Source organism: Borostomias antarcticus (assembly GCF_949987555.1).
Source record: "Borostomias antarcticus genome assembly, chromosome: 9".
NCBI lineage: Eukaryota > Metazoa > Chordata > Actinopteri > Stomiiformes > Stomiidae > Borostomias > Borostomias antarcticus.
This window is the reverse complement of record NC_140242.1, coordinates 25,806,281-25,820,332: the sequence shown is the minus strand read 5'-3', so window position 1 is coordinate 25,820,332 and position 14,052 is coordinate 25,806,281.

Below are 14,052 nucleotides of genomic sequence, written 5' to 3'. Positions count from 1 at the left end.
GTCTACGAGATTTTACGTCTCCACGATACACGTCTCCCTCCGCCGCAAAATAAACACGACGAACTGGGAAAATGTTGTCGGAAGAAGATTTTTTTTTTTTATAATGGAGCTAACCTGAAACTAACAAATAAAGCTCCACGTGAGCATTCTCTCACTGCAACTAATCACATGTGGCTCTGTCAGTAGGAACAGCAGGCCTATTACTGTGGCATTCACAGCATCCAGTCAACTAAAATACACAGACAGAGGAAGGAATGATTCCACTCAGACATACACTTGTTTCTCAGGAGGACGTGGGAGGCGGAGGAAGAATAAGGTCGTACCGTACCGTACCGTGGACGGAGGATGGACCCTGGCGGCCTCCACGGCGTGCTCCAGCAGGACCCCTCACCCTCCTCCAGGTGTTGATGTAGCCTCCAGACAGACCGGGCCGGCTGGACGCGCGTGTCACCTCAGGCCAGCAGAAGCAGCCACATGCAGGAGCTGTGAGGCACCAAGCCGCTACCCGGAATGACCGGACACCCGGACCGAAACCCGGGACCAGACGAAGAACCGGGGTACGAAGAATCAAGGGGTGTGAAGAAAAAAAGGGGATAGAACGCAAACAACTCTGAGAACTGTCTTGGACGACGCGCCCGAGTAAAAACAGGAAAACGAGCTGGTGTGAGTGGTATTATGGGAGGTGTGTTAACATTAAGGGAGATGTACTTTAGCAGAGGGAGAACCTCACCCCCGCTACCACACCTTGGCTGAGGCAGTTTGTACCCTTTCAGCACTCGAGGCTGGATACCCACCCTTTAAGTATCAATTAAACCAGTTGGATTAAGGAAGCCATCATGAAGCAATTTACACAGTGTTGCTCTGCTGCTGAGCCTTGTTCATATTAATCTCAAGATTTTTTTTTTCTTCGCCAGACATCAAAAGCGTTCAGAGAGGAAGGTGACAACTGTTGAAGGCAATGGACTTAATAACTGAATGGGATTTTGCTAAATTAGAAATTCATCTCTCATACACAAAGCTCATACTCGACCAAGCAAACACACACCCACGCAAACTAGCGTTATCCCGCAGGTGATACACCACACCCACTGTGCCTTGTTACAATTAGGGGAATGTCATATTTCAAATGAGTGCAATAGGGGTGGCTGAAGAAAAAACAGAATTTCATAGGCGGGGAGAGACATCAGAGAGACATGTTTTTCTGAATGTGACGGGGAGATCATTTGAACCTGACAAGATAACACTTAAACGTGGAGGTGACATGACAGTGTCTCGGGACGCAGATGGATCGATACAGTGGCTGGGGGGGTCATGGTGATCTAAGCAGCTCTGCTGCCATCTCATCCTCCCCCACTAGCAAGGGGGGATATGAGTCACATGGTGCAGAAAATAGTAAATTAATGTTACATCTTCCCCCGTCTAGCAATAATACTGGTTCATTCGCTTGTCATGGTCCAAGACAATACTAATAAAATGTCCTACGGTACATAGAACCATTTCTAACACAATGGAAACCTCTGGAAGAAAGGTTACAGATACTGTAGAATTCATTTTCAGGTCAGAAAGAATCATTCAGGGTTCCAAACAGCAGCTTGTGGACCTGAAAAGGGTTCTATCAGGAAACCTATGGACCTGAAAAGGGTTCTAGTTGGAACCTTTTTTCACAAGGTTCTTGCATTATACTGTTAGAAAGGCATATGTTGAATTTATCAGGGTTTTTTCTGTAAAGGTGTACATATGAAAGGTAAAAAAAAAACTAATTAAGAAAATATGAATATCAAGTTATGATCTGCTGGTGAAATTGTGACTCATCTTGATTAGGCCAAGTCAGTCGATGTGACGTTGACGCTGTCACTGCTCAGTCCTCTGTAGGATAGAGGTGTACAGAGAGGAGTGTGGCACAGACTGAGATATTCAACAAAACGTTATCTTTCTGCCCGGCTGAGGTGCAAATGAAACCCAAGGAAATATGTTGCCACATGACTGACAAACAGTCTTCACAAACAACTCTCAAACTAGCTGGAATAGACTGACATGCAGTCTTCTACACAAACAACAATATAGCTGGAATAGATTGACATGCAGTCTTCACAAACAACACTTAAACTAGCTGGAATGGACTGAAATTCAGTCTTCTACATAAACAACAATATAGCTGGAATATAGACTGGCATGCAGTCTTCACAAACAACACTCAAACTAGCTGGAATAGACTGGCGCAGTCTTCTACACAAACAACACTCAAACTAGCTGGAATAGACTGGCGCAGTCTTCTACACAAACAACACTCAAACTAGCTGGAATAGCCACTGAGCCTCATGCTGGATTTGAAAGTCAAACATTTACTATATTCTGCGAATTTATTATTAATTATTTAATTAATTTATTATTATTTATTTACTCACATTAACACAAGGTTTTGTGGTTGTAAATGTCAAGTGATTTTATTTTACTATTTTGTGGATAAGTGGATAAAAAAACAAGATTGAATAAAATATAGCAGATCCACCAAACTACAGTACATTAAAGTATTATCTATCTATCTATCTATCTATCTATCTATCTATCTATCTATCTATCTATCTATCAAGCTGAAAATATACAATAGATCATACGGTCAATGTCTCCACCCTCTCTCCTCGCCATCTCAATCTATAGCCCTAAATAAAAAATCTAATATTTCTTTCAAATATTCAACAGTGCCTTTCTCCCTGCGAGAGCTACGGAGTGTGGTTTTAATAATGCAGCTAGACAGGGATCTCCCAGTGCAGGTCTCTACAGACACGACAGAGCCAGTCTCTCTACAGACACGACACAGCGAGTCTCCCTGATCCCGCTTCGCTACTATCCATCTAGAGATGACATCACCGTCACTTGCACCAGCACCAGGCCTGCGAGATTCGACAGTAGTAGTATCCCATAACTTGAACCTGTTCCAATCCAGGCAGCTACGTTACTCACATTTAGATCAATCTATTGGCCATCTGTTGGTTCCTAAATCATGGTTGCACTGCCAGTTCTAAATGGAACATGGTCAATATTCCTGTATTGTCTGATACAGCTCCACTAACGTGCCTGTTAAAGCATGGCAGCCTGTCTTTAATCTCTTCTATGGGCGGTGTGAATGTAATGAACATGAAGAAAACAACCTCATCTCCATGCAACGCACCGGGGTCCCTAACTTAGCGGTTAGGGCACAGGGAGCACTTTGCAGGTTGCTGTCACAGGTGTGACCGAGAGAATTGCACCCACTATCCCCAGGTAGAGAGAGGTGTGAAGAAAATATACAGCCAATTTGTCTAGAGCAGAATTATATGTATGAAAAACAAAACCTGAATGTGTTTTGGATCATCTACGCTGTGTATTTGTGCATTGGATAGATTATTAGTCTTTTGTAATAAGTGCGTTTTTGTACGTTTTTCCATTCATACCCAAAGAGGGTCGTACTAAAGCTATCATTCCGAATCAAAGTAAGGCTTAGCTCTTTATGCCCTTAAGAAATTTTATAATTTTAACTGCCATGTCCAACGGCAATAGTACATCTTCAACAAAATATCAGATTAAACACTGGGAAATAAATATATCCAAGAAAGTTCAATCAAATCAGAAGGACAAAGAGAGAGTGTGAATATTGGCACTGGCATGGCTGATCCTGGGGGGATTGGCGCGGGGCTAACAGCAAGAACATTACATATGGTGCGCCATTTTCACAGCTTCCACAAAGACCGAGTAAAACGTGTTATCTCTCGCCGTCTAAGACTGATAAACAATGAGACGAGATTAAAGTTGTGAGAAAGACCGCAGGTAAATGAAGCAAATGAAAAAGACAATGTACAGAAAGCATAGACGGAGAGGGAGAGAGAGAGAGAGAGATAGAGGGAGAGAGAGAGAGAGAGAGAGAGGGAGAGAGAGAGAGAGAGAGAGCAGGGGATTCAACCGAGAAGTCCAGGTCCAATATGAAAAGCATAGCTAAAAGACTGGGCATTGATGAAGCCTTCCTCCCACTAATGCAATGAGGTGTCAGTCAGAGAACTGGCCTGCCAGAATGACTTTCTATTCTACCCAGGCCAGATGGTTTCTTAACACTGAATAAATAAATGGGTTTGTGCGTAGACCCCTCTAGCAGGGTTCGTGTACTTCTATACACATACAGGACAATGGGATGGTCATCAGCAGGGTTAAAAAAAGCCAGGATCTTATTAGCCATGAGGGAAACATAACATGTGTTATGGAGAGACAAAGGTTGTGAGTGGCTTTGTCACTCTCGGAGTTGACGACGATCATGTTCACAATGACTAAAGCTGTTATGTTGACAAAGTGTTAAGACGGGGCCTTTGTCATCATAGCTGTACTGTACACAGCTCACAGCCTAAAGTGTTATCCAGGAAGAACTCCATCACTACAATTTGTTAACATCATTAGATAGATCACTCCTCCTTTATGGTGTGAACCGGTAAAAAATATTTAGCTGTCTTTCAATTATTATATATTGTTAAAATACCTGCTAATGAATTGTGAAACCAAGTGTTATGGTGTGATTGTATTAGTATCTGTTGTATATACACTAGTACAACAGTGGTGTATGCAAGCACCTTTTTCAATTACATTTACGGGTGCCGTTTCGTTCATTAGCCAACTGGCTGGTGTGAGGAGGTCCACCTTGCACTTAGACAGAGGTGTTTCTGAGGTTCCTGTGCGGCTCCCGTATTTTTGGGCCCCGATGCAAAGCCACCTCTACCTTTAAAAGGACTCTGAGGAAAACAAAAGAGAGCCCACGGTGATTTTCACCAGGGGCTTGGTGAAATTCACACCTGAACAAGGTGTTGTTTAGGGGCCTGATAAACATGTGTGAAGCTGAAGGGGATGGACCGGAATGAGAATCTTATCCAAAAGGAAGTGGGGGAGATGATCAAGACAGTATCTAACTCATGATTGTTATTTCTTTATTTCACTTTGAACAAAAAAAGAGAAAATAAAGCGAATAACACGATAGAGCAGTGTGTCTTAGATACCACAGTCAGGAGTTTAATTGAAGCTGCACACGGCCATATGGGCAAGTGTGAAAATAGCATGTCTAAGAACTGCATAAGGATTTTTGCATGGGAAAAATACAGCTTTTCCAATATTATCAGTGTGCTAGTCGATGGCCAGACCCCGTCAACCGGAGACAGAATTATCATGACAGTTAAGATGAGGAACTTTTTGGGCAGAATGTCTCTAAACAGAATCCTTCTCAAAATGAGAAATGAAGTAAGCAGAAATGGTCTGAGCAAACGTCTCTTTTAGAACACAATGAATTCATAAGCATAAATAATGCCATTTCCATATCTCCATATCATACCTGGAAAACAAAGTGCATGTGAGGCGCTCCTCTCTTCGCCTGCGTTGGTGATGTTCAGAGGCAGCCTGTTATTTGAGGTGTTAATTGGCAAATTCAGTACAAGTCAAGAGCATGTTCCCTGTCGTCCTCGCTGGCGAGGGCAGGTCATTAAACCGAGAATGGATTCTTTCATGCTGCCTTAACCCTTGCAATGCAAGTTAGCATTTTAATCCACTCAACCCCCCAGAGTTCCACTCCACCCCCACATGGTCCAGAGAAAACCCACCTCCCGTGGCCTACGGAGGTCTATCTAGGACATTTTTCTTGAGGACCACGCTCTTCCTGTCACACAGCTACTGTAAGACGCACGCCTCAGAATGACACAATTATCTGCCATGAGGATAGCGATAGTATTCTAACCCGCTAATTGGGAACCATGGGAACCATTTTCACAAAATTCTTTCTTTTTTTTTTTTTTTTAACAACCAAAACACCACAGCCACCGTTCCCAGGACCGTCCCCAGGAATTTGAGGATCACCATGAACAAAATATTCCACTGGGTCTCTTATAATATGTATTTATCAGTAACGGCTGGTCCCCCCCCCCCCCCCCCCTTTACGACACCCCTGTGTCACCATGAGATGTACATGGAGTAGTGGATTTAAATCCTAGCACAAACACAGCACGAAGTCAGTGATTTCCACAACAATAGCATCACCAGAATTTCACTGATCAGTGCCACTGTGAACTGTGTGTGTATACCATCCATCCTCCGGTTCTATGTGTGTGTATACCATCCATCCTCCGGTTCTGTGTGTGTGTGTATACCATCCATCCTCCGGTTCTATGTGTGTGTATACCATCCATCCTCCGGTTCTATGTGTGTGTATACCATCCATCCTCCGGTTCTATGTGTGTGTATACCATCCATCCTCCGGTTCTGTGTGTGTGTATACCATCCATCCTCCGGTTCTGTGTGTGTGTATACCATCCATCCTCCGGTTCTGTGTGTGTGTATACCATCCATCCTCCGGTTCTGTGTGTGTGTATACCATCCATCCTCCGGTTCTGTGTGTGTATACCATCCAGCCTCCGGTTCCCCTGAAATCGGAGGCTCCTCTGGGGTTCCGGGTGCGATCTCACCACTGCCTCTGTCATCACTTGCTGTGACTGCCAAATCTCTGCTCCAGGAACCGGGGCTCTCGATCCAGCACAGACACAAAATACCACCACCAGCGGAGAGGGGGGCCATTCGGAGACTTTCCCAAAGGCGGCGACGGCATCAACACATTTAATCTAACATGAGTCAATCCTACCGCTGGCGTACAAAGAGCATGAACAGCCGGGCGTATGGCGGGAAAACTGTAAGGTGACGCTTTCGGCCCACTATGCCATGAGACTTGGCAGTCCCCCGTGCAATTGTGACCGGCGCGGAGACAACTGAATATGTTTCTCTCCTGAGTTGTTAATTGTCTGAATGACACTGATGTAGACAGGATACTGTGGTCAGCTGACCTCATCACACATACATGCTCGGACTGACAACAGACGTTTGCTCAGATTGTGAGATTGTAACATTTAACATTAAATGTGTCTTATATCTTATATCTGCGTAGTAATGTAGTCATTAGTGTTCTATTAGCATCTTGTTATGCCGTCTATTAGCCAGAGATGTGTTATAATGCCAGGCGCATGTGTGGCCCCTATGCCTCCTCTTACAAACCGATAGCTAAAGACCAGGAAATAAACACCTTGTAGAGTACACATCATCTAACAGGTAATGTTACATTGATGGCAAATGTTTCACCTTAATCCTGTTGACAATTCTGCGTGACTATCGAGCAGAGGTGGCTGCTCCAAGGAGCGCATTCCATGGCCTCTAACGCACCCAAAAAAGACTCCTTCAGCACCCTGGACAGCGCCATGTAGGCGGAGCGGGCCGAGTGGCTACTGCAGGGTGGACAAGCCTTCAGCACCATGGACAGCGTGGGCAGGTGGTAGACGGTGGCCAGGGGAGGAAGAAATTATAACTATAAAATTACAACTATACTACCAGGTGTCGCCAGCCTGATCACGTGAGCTCTAATCTAGTGCTGAAGGCAAAGTGAAGGCAAAGGGCAAGAATAGCAAACTTAAAATACAATAGGTACTTAAGAGGGAGGATCCTGGCAGTACTTCTTGAAGAGGTGAGTTTTGAGCCGCCACTGCGAGCCAGGCGGCCAGGACAGAGAAGAGCCGCGACCATGTCAATTGACCGCAGGAGCCTTGGAGTGACTGGGCAACTAGTCGCCCCGAGGTAGCAGAGCGTAGTGGTCGGGACGGGGTGTAGGGTTTGACCATGGCCTGGAGGTAGGAGGGAGCTGTTCCTTTCATTGCCCTGTAAACTAAAACTTGGTGTGGTTGAACAGCAGCTGAGCAGCTGCTTTCTGGACAAGCTCCAGAGGTGTAATGGCTGACGCCAGGGCCCCAGCAAGGAGGGAGTTGTAGTAGGTCAGGTGGGAGATGACAAGGGCCTGGAGGAGCACCTTACCACAACTGGAAGGCCACAACTCTTAGCGGCGGTAACATCTCCGGTGAATTCACACACAAGGAATCTGCAAAAGCGCGTAACTGATGGATATCTTGTCATAACGAAAAGTATCATTCTCATTCAGAGTAACACTGAGTCAGTAACTGGTTGGAACACACTGCCTAGGGCCCCTAATTGCGACTGTGAATCAATACATTGTGCCAGAAACAGTCCAATGAAACCTACAGCACTGTAGCTGTACACACATTAACCAAATGATCGGTTTATCAGAAATACATCCCACTTGTGGCGCAAAGAGAAAATGGTGTGGGTGCTGTCTGCCAGGAAGAGAAACTGTGGAGGCGGAGGAGTCCGTGTCTGCAAGACGTGATGAGAATCCCTGGGTGTATTTGAACGACCAGTTCACGTTCAAGAACCATGAAGGTAATCACGTAATGTACAGTACTGCAAACTTTGCTTATCAAAGCTTTATTAGTATAGCACGTTTCATACCCAGAGGCAACACAATGCGCTTTACAGAGAACAAGGGAGGTGGGCATACGTCCCATCCCTACATATTCCAGAGGGAAGCAAAAAAAACAGTATCACCCAGGGGCCAGAAAAGTGAGCTGTAAAAATTCTTCCCTGATTGTAAAAGGTGAAAGTTGTACAATAACATTTCTTGAGGGCTGATGGACACCGTTTGTCGGACAACGATGAGCTGGGTCACAATGGAATCTGTAGTGTCCTGCTTCCTGTCATGTCAAACGAGTATATGCAGAAACACTGAGCAGCAGTACATGTTTATTACCTGAAACACTGAGCAGCAGTACATGCTTATAACCTGAAACACTAAGCAGCAGTACATGTTTATAACCTGAAACACTGAGCAGCAGTACATGTTTATAACCTGAAACACTGAGCAGCAGTACATGTTTATAACCTGAAACACTGAGCAGCAGTACATGCTTATAACCTGAAACACTAAGCAGCAGTACATGTTTATAACCTGAAACACTGAGCAGCAGTACATGCTTATAACCTGAAACACTGAGCAGAGGTACATGTTTATAACCTGAAACACTGAGCAGAGGTACATGTTTATTACCTGAAACACTGAGCAGCAGTACATGTTTATAACCTGAAACACTGAGCAGCAGTACATGTTTATAACCTGAAACACTGAGCAGCAGTACATGTTTATAACCTGAAACACTGAGCAGAGGTACATGTTTATAACCTGAAACACTAAGCAGCAGTACATGCTTATAACCTGAAACACTGAGCAGCAGTACATGTTTATAACCTGAAACACTGAGCAGCTGTACATGTTTATAACCTGAAACACTGAGCAGCAGTACATGTTTATAACCTGAAACACTGAGCAGCAGTACATGTTTATAACCTGAAACACTGAGCAGAGGTACATGTTTATAACCTGAAACACTGAGCAGCAGTACATGCTTATAACCTGAAACACTGAGCAGAGGTACATGTTTATAACCTGAAACACTGAGCAGAGGTACATGTTTATAACCTGAAACACTGAGCAGCAGTACATGTTTATAACCTGAAACACTGAGCAGCAGTACATGTTTATAACCTGAAACACTGAGCAGCAGTACATGCTTATAACCTGAAACACTGAGCAGCAGTACATGTTTATAACCTGAAACACTGAGCAGAGGTACATGTTTATAACCTGAAACACTGAGCAGCAGTACATGTTTATAACCTGAAACACTGAGCAGCAGTACATGTTTATAACCTGAAACACTGAGCAGAGGTACATGTTTATAACCTGAAACACTGAGCAGCAGTACATAACAGTACATCAGTTTATAACCTGTGAAAATAATTTTATGCTTTTTGTCTAAGCTTGATATTTGCTTTAGTGTGCAATCATAAGATCTTGTTTACTACTTACTTTGGGATAAATACAGAGCTTCCTAGGTGCGTGTGGAAAAAACAAAAAAACAACGGCTCATTAACTCGTACGTACAAGATAGCTAACTCGTACGTACGAGACATTTCAGAGACCACACACTCACTGTCTGTTTATGTAAATTAGGAGAATTGAAAGGTCAAATAGTGTTTATTAAGAGGTTAAAAAGCAGTAATATTGTCACAATACTGAGGAAAGCTTGCGTGCAAGTATGCTCTCCTCTCACTTAAAGGACTATGCTCGTTTTTGACAACCTGGACCTTATTTACGACATATTATAAGAAGTTTGACTCACCCAGATCACTTTTGTGTTGTTCGGAGGCAGGTAGAAGAAATTTAAAATCCAGCGCGAGCCAGTATATCCATGTAATGGCGGCGCACGGGGCATAGGGAATGCAGTTTCTCAAAATCCATTTTCGGCCGCTAAACGGTTGTTTTCATCAATCACATTGCATGAATCGACAGTTGATATTCCTCTACGCGAGCCATTCTTTCGGTTGGTTTTCAAATGGTCTGTAGCCACTGTAATATGATCTTTAGAAGCCTCTCCCCCACTTGCTCCAGCACGCATGCGCACAGGCCAGCGCGCAGCCTGCTATTCTCCGGCTCACGTTCTCTGCGCTACGATCGTAGTTGGTGCCGAGAATATTGTCGTCGTCATTCGTCAGCAACAATCCGATCGTAGCGCAGAGAATGTGAGGGAGCATAGCCAGTGTAAAGATCATATTACAGTGGCTACAGACCACGTATTTGAAAACCGAAAGAATGGCTCGCGTAGAGGAATATCAACTGTCGATTCATGCAATGTGATTGATGAAAACAACCGTTTAGCGGCCGAAAATGGATTTTTAGAAGCTGCATTCCCTTTGCCCCGTGCGCCGCCATTACATGGATATACTGGCTCGCGCTGGATTTTAAATTTCTTCTACCTGCCTCCGAACAACACAAAAGTGATCTGGGTGAGTCAAACTTCTTATAATATGTCGTAAATAAGGTCCAGGTTGTCAAAAACGAGCATAGTCCTTTAAGAGACTGGGCTCAGCATCATGATCATGATCACAAGTTTATACAGTTTACATATTTTTAAGCAATGGTAGTGTCTACTTTTCATGTCAGTGAGTCAAACCAAATTGATAATGCATGGGTTGTGTCTTTTGTCTTTTCCCACATGTGACCTTCATTCCTGTCTGGGCTGATCATCGACCACTATGTTCCTGTGATCTGGAATAAAACAAGTGCAGAGGTAGTGTTGTTTTCTCTTTCAATGTCTAGTTCAGTGGTTCTTAACCTGGGTTCGATCGAACCCCAGGGGTTCGGTGAGTCAGTCTCAGGGGTTCGGCAGAGGTCAAGACACACACCCGACTCATATGATTCGTGATGACACGCCCCGCTTGGCCATCATTGGCAACAGCAGAAGTCACACTGATTTGCAGTAAATCATCATTATTATGTTTTTGTGTGAAAATCATGTTTTGATGGTTTTGTTCTTTGAACACAGTGATGTTGATGCACGGTTCATTTTGTGCACCAGTAAAATATATACCTATGTTTTGAATTTGAAAAAATCATATTTTATTTTTCCAATTAAGAAGGGTTCGGTGAATGCGCATATGAAACTGGTGGGGTTCAGCACCTCCAACAAGGTTAAGAACCACTGGTCTAGTTAATGGAGTAAACAGTGAAAAATTCACCAAGGGGTGGATGAGGACCTGCTTCAATTGAATCCTCAGAATTTTAATTTCTTTGAAAATCACCTTCCTTGTGGGGCTTAAATATTGTGATAGAGCTTCACCCATCCTATTGTGACTGTTTGATTTGATGACAATCACCTGGCCTAGTAGGACTAGTTGTGCTTGATGCCAACCACCTGCGACTCACACTCTTTCAGGGCCTCGGCAAGAGACAGAGCCGGGAGTGTTGTGCTACTGGGAGTAGGACAGAGCTGTCTGTGTACCGGTCATCCGTGTCTAATTGCACTTTCGGGGGGGGTCAGTTGGTGGCTGGTTAGGACCAGGACCAGGTGGGGAAGGTAGTGAGACAGAGTGTGGTGGGGTAGTTAGTGTGAGGGACCGGGTGTTGACTGCTTCCCAGCCCAGTACCGGGAGCACTGTGCTTGAACACACCTGGGCTGTTGTGACTGTGAGGCAGTGTCGACGGTCCCCCGCAGGCCTTGCTATCACCCGGCCGGGTCGACCATCCCCTGCACCCCCAGGGTCTTTGGGGTTGCAGGCGGCCTCCAGCAGAGACACCGTGATCAAGTCCTGAAGCAGAGGATACACACACACACAGTCACAGTATGTAAAACATTGAGTCAGGACACAATGTTGATGGAAAGGTACAACTTCAGCTGTGTGTGTGTGTGTGTGTGTGTGTGTGTGTATGTGTGCGTGTGTGTGTGTTGGTGTGTGTGTCTGTGAGAGTGTTTATGTGTGTGTGTCCAACCTGTACAGCTGTCTGCATCATGCTGGCCTTGTTAAAAGTGCATCTGCGTTCCCAGTGGTGAATGGAGTCCTGGACCTCCAGGCTCAGCTGGCAGGTCACCCACCGGCTGCTTATCGAATGTTTTAATGTGCTAACGAACAAACAAAAAAACACACCACCAAAAACATTACCTCTTTTAGGTATTATTATATATATTTTAAAAAGATTTTAAAGAAGAAAAAAAAAGTAAAGAAATAAGCCGGTCTAGCCCCATATGGTCTAGCTACGAGTGGGGGGGCACCAAAGGTGCCATGGGGGGGCATTACACCCAAATGCCCCCCCCAGCGACGGGCCTGATTCATAGCCTTTCTGTCGCTAGCTAGATCAATCCCTACTTCAACGACAGTAATACTTATTAGAAAACTCAGTTAAAACTGTCCATTATTGAAACGGAAATGATAGAGTATAGCAGCTAGCTAATGTAGTCTAGACATCAGCTAGCTAGCTAGCTACACTAGTCTCTCCAGCAAACATTTCCATCCATAATCACAATGTTAACATCAGAGCTAAATTTGATAAACAGGTAGTATACACTGCATAACTAACTTAACTTAACTGAGGCTAATTACACATTTTATTGAGCTATTTACCTGAGACGAAATCACCTGGTCACTCCTCACTCTTGTTTACGTTCAGCTCTGCTGTGTGTGATGGAGGCGGGGTTGAGATGCAAGGTTTTGCAGACAGTTCGAGGATCCAATGGACATAGGAGATTTAGTCACAGGCTCTTTTTAATGCTTTATATGAGTTAAATATTTGTTTTAAATGCATAGAGAGCTAAGATAATATTGTTTGCGAAAACAGCAATCTAAAGCTGAATAACTAACTACCGTACTAAATCAAAAACATTTCAACCTGGATTCGAACCCGCAAGGTGAGTGGAACAATTATTACAAAACATTCAGCAAGACCAGCCAACCACATGGCCAACATGGAACTGGAGGGAGAAGAATTGGTTTTAGAACTTTTTAAGACAGATCGTTCTCAAACCATTTCGTAGATAGATGGAGCACAGTGTGAAAAACCCAGAGTTTCCGCACTCATTTGCATGTGCAAATTGGTCTGGCGAAGCCAGGCTATCAACTCAACTCATTAATATTGAAATTGCATTGATTATGAGGATTAAATACACATGTTCATTAAGTCATACGTATGAGTTAGCTATCTCGTACGTACGAGTAATGCCGCGTTCCAGATAGGATTTTGAGCCCGTCAGTTACGAATTCAAGTCACGACTCACGACTTCATAGTGTTCCAGACAAACTGTCTGAGTGCTTGGAATTCTGGATAAATGTAAACAAGCCAATATGGCAAAAGCTTGAGATTTGGCACACTGTCAGAGCTGGCAAGCTAAACATTGTATGCCTAATTTCGCTATGCTAAGAAATCGTACGTTACATAATTGTATTTATTGACATCATCAACTTTTCGCCGTTTGCATGGTCAAGTTCAGGTTTACCTTAACGTTAGCTAGCTAGTGCTAGCTATCTCTTGTCAACATATTTGGGCATCATTACATACACATAGCAGATTGTATTGCATAATCGTTTGTATTATTTCAAATACAACGTACAAATATACTTTACGTTGCCCTTAAGTTATCTTTGTCACCGTACCCATGTGGGCTGCCATCTTGTTTAGAGGGCTGTGTGACGTCAGAGCGCAACTGGAAGTACATCGATCTGGTACGAGTTCACCGGTGGCAAGTTACAGGTTTGACTGCCATTCCAGTGCATTTTTACATGTAGAAGGTTGGAAAAACACGGGTTACAGGTTGCCTGGAATGCGCCATTAGA